The following is a 12,345-nucleotide window of genomic DNA, read 5'->3' on the forward strand; positions in this document are numbered from 1 at the left end:
TTGCCATCCTTTCAGCCACTGCAGTGCCACTCTTAGATGGGCCAGGTGTTTGTGCCGCCCACTTGTGTCACTTAGCTTAGTTATCCAGTTACCTCTGTGCAACCTTTTGGCCTAAAAACAATATTGTGAGGTGTGAGGTGTTCAGAATAGACTTGAAATGAGTGGAAATTAATGTTATTGAGGTTAATAATACCGTAGGATCAAAATTATCCCCAAATTCTGTTATTTTAGCTGTTTTAGTTTTTTTTTTTTTTATAAATCATCCAGATTCAAAACCAAAACCCGAAAGGGTGGTTTTGGCAAAACCAATCCAGATCCAAAACATGAGCGGGGATCCAGATCCAAAACCAAAACACAAAACCCGAAAAGTGTTCGCCACACATCTCTAATGAAAATAGAGATCTAGCTAATTACCTGAAGAGGAATGGCATACAGCACCAATTAACAATTGCCCACAGAACAGAATGGTTAAGCAAAAGAGCAAATAGAAGAATTGTATCTGATCAATTCCTGAGATAGAGTCAGTTGCACTGCAATCTATCTCAGAAATTGATCATCTACAGTGGAATGCAAAGACAAGACCCCAATGGAGGCATAGACCGGAAAAAAAGGCCAAGTATCATTCATTTATTTGTGTGTATGGGTGCAAAACACAAGTACAAATGTGTCCTTATAGATTGTTGAATGCAATGCTTATGCATAGCAAGCCGCATACTGTAGCGTGGCATGTGGCGGAGTCGGCAGCCGCAACACTGTATGGGACTGTGCTGTGATTTACACCGCTGTGCCACGCTGCTATCCACAGCAACAATCTATTAGGATACATCTCTAGGCACAAACTAGATCCCAAGTCTATCTGTCACTGAAATGTCAGAAGATGGAGCTCAGACGGTACAGTGAAAGAAGAGACCATCCACAACTTAAAGACAACCAATAGAGTGACTTTTATATAATGATTATGTGCAAATTTCACTCCATGGATATAAGGTAAGAATTGGTTTCATTACATTCCTAATCTCAAAATACATTTACATTCACTTGTAGAAAACTTGAGTACAGTGAGCCATCAACATATATTATAAATGTGAATTGGACTGTACATAATGTTATGCATTAAGCAAGCAGTATCCAGATGATAGGTCGATCCTAATTAGGTCAACAATCAATAGATCAACCCCATATGGTCAACATGCATTAGGTCGACATGGTTATAAGGTTAACATGTAAAAGGTTGACAGTGCTTATGGTCGACAAGTACAAAAGGTCAACCGGTTCAAATAGTTGACATGATGATGTTCGACACACATATGGTAGACATGTTTCTGTTTTGTTTTTTTCAAGTTTTGCATACTTTACCATCCACATTGACAACGACTGGGAATAGTAACCTGTGCCAAGCGCAGCAGTAATGGAGCAAGGCACCTTGCCTGAAGCATGGTGAGTGAAGAAATCCATGCGAGGGGAGGCAAGTTCACTAATTGGGGTTCCATGTGCTTTGATGGAGAAAACTACACACAAAAAACTTGCAAATGTTGTGTCAACCTATTTTGTGTCTACCATTTTTCATGTTGACCTTTTCATGTGTTGACCTTTTGTATTTGTTGACCTTTTCAAGTTTCTACTTTTTACCTGTCGACCTAATGAACCTGTCAACCTTTTCACCCAGTTAAACATTTCCATGTTGACAATGTGGCGTCGATATATTGACTGTCGACCTAATTGATTCATACCCAAGCATGCATGATCTCCTTCCTTAATACTAATTTATATCTGTATCACCATATGAAATCCTAATTTTTCAGACATTTTATGAACTGTTAAAGTAAAGTGTACTATAATAGAAAGTACATATTCAGCAGTAAGTCAGCCACTGGAAAAATACTGCTACAATAGTAATAAGCATAATAACCTTAGTTGTGGTAACAATATAATTTTCAAATATCCTACCATCATCCACTTGGAAAAATATGCAAGCCTCAGAGAATGAATTATTTATGCTCAGAGCCAAAGAATGCGCTTGCCCAGCTCTGACTCACATCATAACTCCCTGTCACAGTTCTAGAATGTCAGTCTAATTCCGAGGAAACAATCTGCAGCATATAAACTTACTGTAGTGTATAAATTAGATGGTATTACTATAAATGCTAAAAATAGCCTGGGATATTTACATTAATAAAGCCACACAATTATAATTACAGAATACAATTTCACATTAGATGTGGAGTTGTTCTTTGCTGCCCTTTTTGGCAATCAAGTGTTCTGTGTGGAAGACCACAGGAAAAGCAACACAAAAGAGCCCCTGCTCTCAAGGCATTGGCTCATTGACAGTAGGCTATATAATATAGACGAGACTTTGATTTGCCACATTTCCTACTTGTCACACACAATCACAAATTGTACTAATCATTTTTTTTGGTTAAAAAAATAAGACTGCAAAACACATCTCGTTCTCAATACAATGCCCACTGCAATTCTTTCACATTACGTTAATGCTCTCAGGGAAGATCAGTGCAATACAATGACTGTTGTGGCAGCATATTTGGCAGATAATATTATACCATATACACAAAACACTGGGAACGTATACTGTATAAAGTATGGTGAATAAGTATGGTGAATAAGCTCAACTAACACTTTCACTAATGTTACCTATACATATATTTGACCATTTGTGATGCATTAACTTTTTTAGACCTTGTTGTACATGGATCACTTAAATTAGAAAGGCTTTTGTCCACTTATGCACACAAATACATTTTCATATAAAAAAAATTGTATTCCAGACCCGTCATTTGCAAGGACACGAGCATACGAAGTGTATAACGAGGTGATCTGTAAGGCTACGTCTAACCTAATAAAGAATTATAGAAGTGTTACAGTCAAGATTAGGGATGTAGACCCCCTTCTGTGTTTCAGCCTTTATAAAGAAAGCATGGGCAGTATATTTTTTAAAGTCACCCCTGGCTAGAGACAGTGAGTGGGGTGTGGTTCTGCAGAGAAGAGAAACAGTGGCTCTTTGCCAATAGCAGAATACAAGTCTTCTCTTTTTCTTCTACTCCACCACCATCTGTCATTGTGCATGCTGTAATCGTTATATACAAATATTAGAAATGTGCGGCGGACACTTTTTGGGTTTTATGTATTGGTTTGGGATCTGGATCCCCGCTCGTGTTTTAGATCTGGATTGGTTTTGCCAAAACCACCCTTTCGGGTTTTGGTTTTGGATCTGGATGATTTTTGGAAAAAAAAACAACATAAAACAGCTAAAATCACAGAATTTGGGGGTAATTTTGATCCTACAGTATTATTAACCTCAATAACATTCATTTCCACTCATTTCCAGTCTGTTCTGAACACCTCACAGTATTGTATTTAGGCCAAAAGATTGCAACGAGGTCGCTGGATGACTAAGCTAAGCGACACAAGTGGACGGCACAAACACCTGGCCCATCTAGTAGTGGCACTGCAGTTGCAGACAGGATGGCAGTTTTCAAAACTAGGCCCCAAATAGTACATAATGCAGAGAAAAAAAAGAGGTGCAACGAGGTCGCTGGATGACTATGCTCAAGTGGGCTGCACAAACACCTGGCCCATATAGGAGTGGCACTGCAGTGGCAGACAGGATGGCAATTTAAAAACTAGGTCCCAAAGAGCACATAATGCAAAGAAAAAAAAGAGGTGAACCGAGGTAACTGGATGACTAAGCTAAGCGACACAAGTGGGCGGAAAAAACACCTGGCCCATCTAGGAGTGGCACTCAAGTGGCAGACAGGATGGGAGTTTTAAAAACTAGGCCCCAAAGAGCACATAGTGCAAAGAAAAATAAGAGGTGCAAGATGGAATTGTCCTTGGGCCCTCCCACCCACCCTTATGTTGTTTAAACAGGACATGCACAGTTTAATAAACCCATCATTTCAGCGACAGGTGGTCCCCCTGGAAAAAGCTCACCAAGAGCTCTGAATCATAGCTAGCTACAAACATACCACCTCCTTCTTTGATGATTTTTCACATTATGAGAAGAGGCAAAAGGACAGTGTCAACAAGGTGATTAAAAATGATAGAGGCACACGCAATCAGGAACAACACACAGGCTTTCACCTCCAATCCTATATTGATGTGGAACAGAAAGGACTTCAACCAAGCAAATATAATTATTAATTACCACATTACTGGCAAACTGAAAAACTAGGGGCCAAAGCCTCCAAAAATTGTACCACCTTCTCCATGTTCAGGGTTTAAGATAATCTCGGATTTAATGCTGGGATGCAAATAAACTGGTGTATACCACAGGATCAAGATTAGATATTTTCCCCTCCACGAAGTCTGGAGACTTATTTTGTGAAAATCTTGTGGGTTTCTTTTTTCTCTATTTTTTATTGCATTTTTATTTACATATTTTTGGCAGATGCCTTATTTTAGTTTTTCACAGCTCCAGGTTACACACATGTGAGCATACCTGTGTATCCCAGTTACTCGCATGTGATCATACCTGTGTGTTTTGTTTATTTTATTCATATTAAGTACTAATCACAACTGTGCAGTGAATTTATTTATTATTGAGCCCCTGCCCTAGTTGAGCTTACCACTGTACAGTCCAAACACATCTTTCTGGCTGTAAGCAACCATGAGACTCCATACTGGGCTTTGTTCAGAAACTGTTTGTGCCTCACAGGAGCTCCTGGTCCATCTAGTGCTGCAGTGCAATAGAAAGTTGATGCAATGCAAGATCACTGTAACTCTGTTCTTCTAACAATGCGAGATCTTGCGCTAACCCTACGCAGCCCTTCTGGAGACTTATTTTGTAAAAATCTTGTGGGTTTAATTTTTTTCCATTTTTTATTTAATTTTTATTTCCATATTTTGGGGCAGATGCCTTATTTTTGTTTTTCACAGCTCCCAGTTACACGCATGTGAGCATACCTGTGTGTCTTCTTTATTTTATTCATATTTTATTCTTAAATAAAGCAGCCCCTTAGATGTTTTAGCAGCCCCTAGTGAGCCCCCACTGCAGCCCCGGATGAGGCAAGTTGAGTTCGGATGGGTTCGGTAAAGTACTAAGCACAACTGTGCAGTGAATATTTTTGTAATTGAACCCCTGCCCTAGTGGAGCTTACCACTCTACAGTCAAAACTCATTTTATACTATAAGTAGGACTGTGGGAGGAAGCAGTGCTTACCTCTGTGCCCACAGCATGTCTCAGCCTGGCAAGCCAGACATGTTCCTGGCTGTAAGCCACCATGAGACTCCATACTGGGCCCTTATTCAGTAACTGCTTGTGCCTCACAGGAGCTCCTGGCCCATCTAGTGTTGCAGTACAATAGAAAGCTGATGCAATGCAAGACCACTGAAACTCTGTTCTCCTAACACCGCAAGGTCTTGCGATAACCCTACGCAGCCCTTAGGAAAAGAAGATCCCTGTACAACAAATGCTCATCTTCTGAATAAATAATCCCAAAATGTGGAACATCAATAATAAATCAGGGGGGCGTGGCCTGACTGCTGCTGAGAGAGGACGCGCTGCAGTGAAGCTTCGCTAACTGTGGCTCCTATTACCATCACTTACCATCTCTCTTCCCTCTCCTGCAGTCCTCTAGCCTCCCTCCAGCTGCAGATGAGTGCCGGTTGTCTGACCGCCGGGTAGGCATACTGGAGGAGAGGCTGCGGGTGCTCCAGCTGATCGCAGCTTGCTTCTACACAGGAGACGGTACCTAAATTTTAAGTGCTGCCCGGGCCGAACTTCCAGGTGTGGGGAGATCACGCTGCGATACTGTGGCTGGCTCCCGCAAGTGCCCCCTGTTGCCTGGGGCATCTCTGGAGGTCTCCTGAGGCCACTGCATTCCTCTACTGCTTCTATAGCACTATTACAGACTAGGTGATTGCAGCTCAAGATTCTTCCTGGAGTGTAGCTGGAAGCTGAGGTGGCCATATTGGTTTTGGGAGCAGCTTGCTGCTCAGAGCTCTTTTGGGATAGAGACCCGGTCTTGGGCAGGTCCTGGACCGGTATTGCCTTCCCTGTTGCTGCTCAGTTAAGCCCTCTGATACCTACACTCTTTGCTGTGGCTGTTACACTCATTATTTTTGCTGCAGAATACACTTTGGATCCCTACTTGGATGTGTGAGCACCCTGCTGGCTGGAATTCTCTGTGCTCCTTTTCCAGCCTTCTTCTCTCTGCATCACCCTGCATGGGGACTATCCATGTAATTCTATATCCCTATATCCCCATATTTTTACAGCATACAGGACTAGTGTACTTTTATTTTAACTGCACCCTTGAATTTTTACAGCATACAGGGCCAGTGTAATATTTTTTTATCAGAAGCACCCCTATATTTTTACAGCATACAGGACCAGTGTGCTTTTATTTTAACAACTGCACCCCTGAATTTTTACATCATACAGGGCCAGTGTAATATTATTTTAACAACTGCACCCTTATAGTTTTACAACATACAAGTCCAATGTGCTTTTATTTTAACAACTGCACCCCTGATTTTTTTTGCAGCATACAAGATAGGACCAGTGTACATTTATTTTACTGCACCCTAGAATTATTACAGCATACAAGACAGGGCCAGTGTACATTTATTTGACTGCACCCTAGAATTTTTACAGCATACAAGAGAGGCCCAGTGTACATTTATTTTACTGCACCCCAGAATTTTTGCAGCATACAGGGCCAGTGTAATATTATTTTAACAGCAGCACCCCTATATTTTTACAGCATACAGGACCAGTTTGCATTTATTTTAACAACTGCACCCCTGAATTTTTATAGCATACAAGACAGGGACAGTGCACATTTATTTTATTGCACCCTAGCATTAGCACAGCATACAAGACAGGGCCAGTGTACATTTATTTTACTGCACCCTAGAATTATTACAGCATACAAGACAGGGCCAGTGTACATTTATTTTACTTCACCCCTGAATTATCACAGCATACAAAACAGGGCCAGTGTACATTTATTTTACTGCACACTAGAATTATTACAGCATACAAGATAGAGTCAGTGTACATTTATTTTATTGCACCCTAGAATTTTTGCAGCACACAAGACAGGGACAGTGTACATTTATTTTACTGCACCCCTGAATTATTACAGCATGCACGACAGGACCAGTATAAATTTATTTTACTGCACCCCTGAATTATTACAGCATACATGACAGGACCAGTGTACATTTATTTTACTGCACCCTAGAATTTTTGCAGCACACAAGACAGGGAGAGTGTACATTTATTTTACTGCACTCCTGAATTTTTACAGCATTCAAGACAGGGCCAGCACCCCTGTATTTTCACTGCATACAGGAGGACAGTGCCCCTGCCCCCTGTATAACACAGTGATAGCTAGGACAGCAACAACACCCCTGTACAGCTGCAGCATCCCTAACAGCACATGAAACACCAGTGACAGCCAGGACGGCACCCATAACATCACAGTGACAGGACAGCACCCCTAACAGCACCCCTAGAGAGCACATGCTGACCCCACCTGATGCCACCACCCACAGAGAGAGACAGAGGTCTGTCTCCCTCACTCTTCAAGTCCGGAGTGAAAATGGCAGCGATGCTTGGCTGTTTATATGGAATCCAAAACCCGCGAGAATCCGACACCAGGATGATGACGTTTTGCCTCATTCTGGTTTCTGAGTATGGTGGGAAGTCCGAGCCGGACTCGGAACCTGGCTCAGAACGGGGTGTTCAGGATGGGGTGTTCAGTTCTCTGGGAACCGAACCCGGTCATCTCTAACAAATATATATAGTGGACTTCTATTCCATTGGAAAGTGAGTAGAGCACAGTTTTACCTTTATTATGCACTTCCCATTCTACCTCAAACAGAATAGTGTAATTGAGGTCCAGGTTATCGTGCCAATCCTCCCAGTAAGGGAAGTGACCGGGGCAGATTTCCCACAGGACCCACGGCTAGATTCCCGGTGGGCCGATGTTCATGTGGGGCCTGTTTTGTTTGTTGACATGTGAGGGGTGGTGCTGTAGCCTTGGTTACATGGTATACCTCTAGTGCTGCCCATGTGAGGCCACTTCTACAAATTTTTCCAAGGCCACTTTCAGTTCCCAATCTGCCCCTGCAAGTGCCTCACAGAATGCAAGCCATGAACTTGGTGTATTGTGCTGCTTGGTCATTATTCACTAGTCCACTGTACCCGGCATATGATTATTAAGTTAACTCTCTGCCCCCATTCCCCACTCCATCCCTGTAATTCCTTTCACTCTGTGCAGCTGTGCAGCCTGCCCCTTATCTGCTGTTCTCACCATCCCCACCCCTACCCTGCTGTTTTTATTTTCACAGTGTTTCCAATAGTGATGAGCGGGTTCGGATCCTCGGAATCCGACCCGCCCGAACTTCACCTTTTTTTTACACGGGTCCGAGCGACTCGGATCCTCCCGCCTTGCTCGGTTAACCCGAGCGCGCCCGAACGTCATCATCCCGCTGTCGGATTCTCGCGAGACTCGGATTCTATATAAGGAGCCGCGCGTCGCCGCCATTTTCACACGTGCATTGAGATTGATAGGGAGAGGACGTGGCTGGCGTCCTCTCCGAGTCCGTTGTATTATATTAGAACTTCGTTAGTTATAATTGTGGGGAGGATTGGGGACGGGGAGCAGCTGTTAGGGAGTACAGTGCAGGGTTTTGAGTTTAATCCGTTGTTTCTCTGCCTGAAAAAAAACGCTCCACCATATCTGTGCTCACTCAGTGTGCTGCACTGCTGCATGATATATCTGTGCTGAGTGCACTGCTCACACTGCCTAATTGTGGGGACTGGGGAGCAGTTATAGCAGGAGTACAGTGCACAGTTTTGCTAGTTTGTTTAGCAGTCTGCTGACACTGCAGTGTCCACCAGGTCCGTTATACAGTATATTATATATATAATTAAGCACTAAGCAGCAGTACGGTAGGCCACGGCTGTACCTACCTCTGTGTCGACTCGTCACTCGTCGTCCATAAGTATAAGTAATACTATCCATCCATCTACATTGTATACCTGTGGTGTTTTTTTTTTTCTTTCTTCATACTAGTTTAGCAGTCTGCTGCTGACACTGTCCACCAGGTCCGTTATACAGTATATTATATTTATATATAAGCACTAAGCAGCAGTACGGTAGGCCACGGCTGTACCTACCTCTGTGTCGTCACTCGTCCATAAGTATAAGTAATACTATACTATCCATCCATCTACATTGTATACCTGTGGTGTTTTTTTTTTCTTTCTTCATACTAGTTTAGCAGTCTGCTGACACTGTCCACCAGGTCCGTTATACACACAGTATATTATATTTATATATAAGCACTAAGCAGCAGTATGGTAGGCCACGGCTGTACCTACCTCTGTGTCGTCAGTGCACTCGTCGTCCATAAGTATAAGTAATACTATACTATCCATCCATCTACATTGTATACCTGTGGTGGTTTTTTTTTCTTTCTTCCTACTAGTTTAGCAGTCTGCTGACACTGTCCACCAGGTCCGTTATACAGTATATTATATTTATATATAAGCACTAAGCAGCAGTACGGTAGGCCACGGCTGTACCTACCTCTGTGTCGTCAGTGCACTCGTCGTCCATAAGTATAAGTAATACTATACTATCCATCCATCTACAATGTATACCTGTGGTGGTTTTTTTTTCTTTCTTCATACTAGTTTAGCAGTCTGCTGACACTGTCCACCAGGTCCGTTATACAGTATATTATATTTATATATAAGCACTAAGCAGCAGTACGGTAGGCCACGGCTGTACCTACCTCTGTGTCGTCAGTGCACTCGTCGTCCATAAGTATAAGTAATACTATACTATCCATCCATCTACATTGTATACCTGTGGTGGGTTTTTTTTCTTTCTTCATACTAGTTTAGCAGTCTGCTGACACTGTCCACAAGGTCCGTTATACAGTATATTATATTTATATATAAGCACTAAGCAGCAGTACGGTAGGCCACGGCTGTACCTACCTCTGTGTCGTCAGTGCACTCGTCGTCCATAAGTATAAGTAATACTATAATATCCATCCATCTACATTGTATACCTGTGTTTTTTTTGTTTTTCTTTCTTCATACTAGTTTAGCAGTCTGCTGCTGACACTGTCCACCAGGTCCGTTATACAGTATATTATATTTATATATAAGCACTAAGCAGCAGTACGGTAGGCCACGGCTGTACCTACCTCTGTGTCGTCACTCGTCGTCCATAAGTATAAGTAATACTATACTATCCATCCATCTACATTGTATACCTGTGGTGGCTTTTAGTTGTGCGCAAAATATGGAGAACAAAAATGTGGAGGTTAAAAAAATAGGGAAAGATCAAGATCCACTTCCACCTCGTGCTGAAGCTGCTGCCACTAGTCATGGCCGAGACGATGAAATGCCATCAACGTCGTCTGCCAAGGCCGATGCCCAATGTCATAGTACAGAGCATGTAAAATCCAAAACACAAAAGATCAGTAAAAAAATGACCCAAAAATCAAAATTAAAAGCGTCTGAGGAGAAGCGTAAACTTGCCAATATGCCATTTACGACATGGAGTGGCAAGGAACGGCTGAGGCCCTGGCCTATGTTCATGGCTAGTGGTTCAGCTTCACATGAGGATGGAAGCACTCATCCTCTCGCTAGAAAAAAGAAAAGACTTGCGGCAAAAGCACAGCAAAGAACTGTGCGTTCTTCGAAATCACAAATCCCAAAGGAGAGTCCAATTGTGTCGGTTGCGATGCCTGACCTTCCCAACACTGGTCGGGAAGAGCTTGCGCCTTCCACCATTTGCACGCCCCCTGCAAGTGTTGAAAGGAGCACCCACAGTCCAGTTCCTGATAGTGAAATTGAAGATGTCAGTGTTGAAGTACACCAGGATGAGGATATGGGTGTTGCTGGCGCTGGGGAGGAAATTGACAAGGAGGATTCTGATGGTGAGGTGGTTTGTTTAAGTCAGGCACCCGGGGAGACACCTGTTGTCCGTGGGAGGAATATGGCCATTGACATGCCTGGTGAAAATACCAAAAAAATCAGCTCTTCAGTGTGGAAGTATTTCAACAGAAATGCGGACAACAAGTGTCAAGCCGTGTGTTGCCTTTGTCAAGCTGTAATAAGTAGGGCGGGGTAAGGACGTTAACCACCTCGGAACATCCTCCCTTATACGTCACCAGCAGCGCATTCATAATAAGTCAGTGACAAGTTCAAAAACTTTGGGCGACAGCGGAAGCAGTCCACTGACCAGTAAATCCCTTCCTCTTGTAACCAAGCTCACACAAACCACACCACCAACTCCCTCAGTGTCAATTTCCTCCTTACCCAGGAAAGCCAATAGTCCTGCAGGCCATGTCACTGGCAAGTCTGACGAGTCCTCTCCTGCCTGGGATTCCTCCGATGCATCCTTGAGTGTAATGCCTACTGCTGCTGGCGCTGCTGTTGTTGCTGCTGGGAGTCGATCGTCATCCCAGAGGGGAAGTCGGAAGACCACTTGTACTACTTCCAGTAAGCAATTGATTGTCCAACAGTCCTTTGCGAGGAAGATGAAATATCACAGCAGTCATCCTGTTGCAAAGCGGATAACTGAGGCCTTGACAACTATGTTGGTGTTAGACGTGCGTCCGGTATCCGCCGTTAGTTCACAGGGAACAAGACAATTTCTTGAGGTAGTGTGCCCCCGTTACCAAATACCATCTAGGTTCCACTTCTCTAGGCAGGCGATACCGAGAATGTACACGGACGTCAGAAAAAGACTCACCAGTGTCCTAAAAAATGCAGTTGTACCCAATGTCCACTTAACCACGGACATGTGGACAAGTGGAGCAGGGCAGACTCAGGACAATATGACTGTGACAGCCCACTGGGTAGATGTATTGCCTCCCGCTGCAAGAACAGCAGCGGCGGCACCAGTAGCAGCATCTCGCAAACGCCAACTCGTTCCTAGGCAGGCTACGCTTTGTATCACCGCTTTCCAGAATAGGCACACAGCTGAAAACCTCTTACGGCAACTGAGGAAGATCATCGCAGAATGGCTTACCCCAATTAGACTCTCCTGGGGATTTGTGACATCGGACAATGCCAGCAATATTGTGAGTGCATTACATCTGGGCAAATTCCAGCACGTCCCATGTTTTGCACATACCTTGAATTTGGTGGTGCAGAATTATTTAAAAAACGACAGGGGCATGCAAGAGATGCTGTCGGTGGCCAGAAGAATTGCGGGCCACTTTCGACATACAGGCACCACGTACAGAAGACTGGAGCACCACCAAAAACACCTGAACCTGCCCTGCCATCATCTGAAGCAAGAGGTGGTAACGAGGTGGAATTCAACCCTCTATATGCTTCAGAGGATGGAG

The sequence above is a fragment of the Pseudophryne corroboree genome, chromosome 6 (assembly GCF_028390025.1).
Source record: "Pseudophryne corroboree isolate aPseCor3 chromosome 6, aPseCor3.hap2, whole genome shotgun sequence".
In the NCBI taxonomy this organism is placed as follows: Eukaryota; Metazoa; Chordata; class Amphibia; order Anura; family Myobatrachidae; genus Pseudophryne; species Pseudophryne corroboree.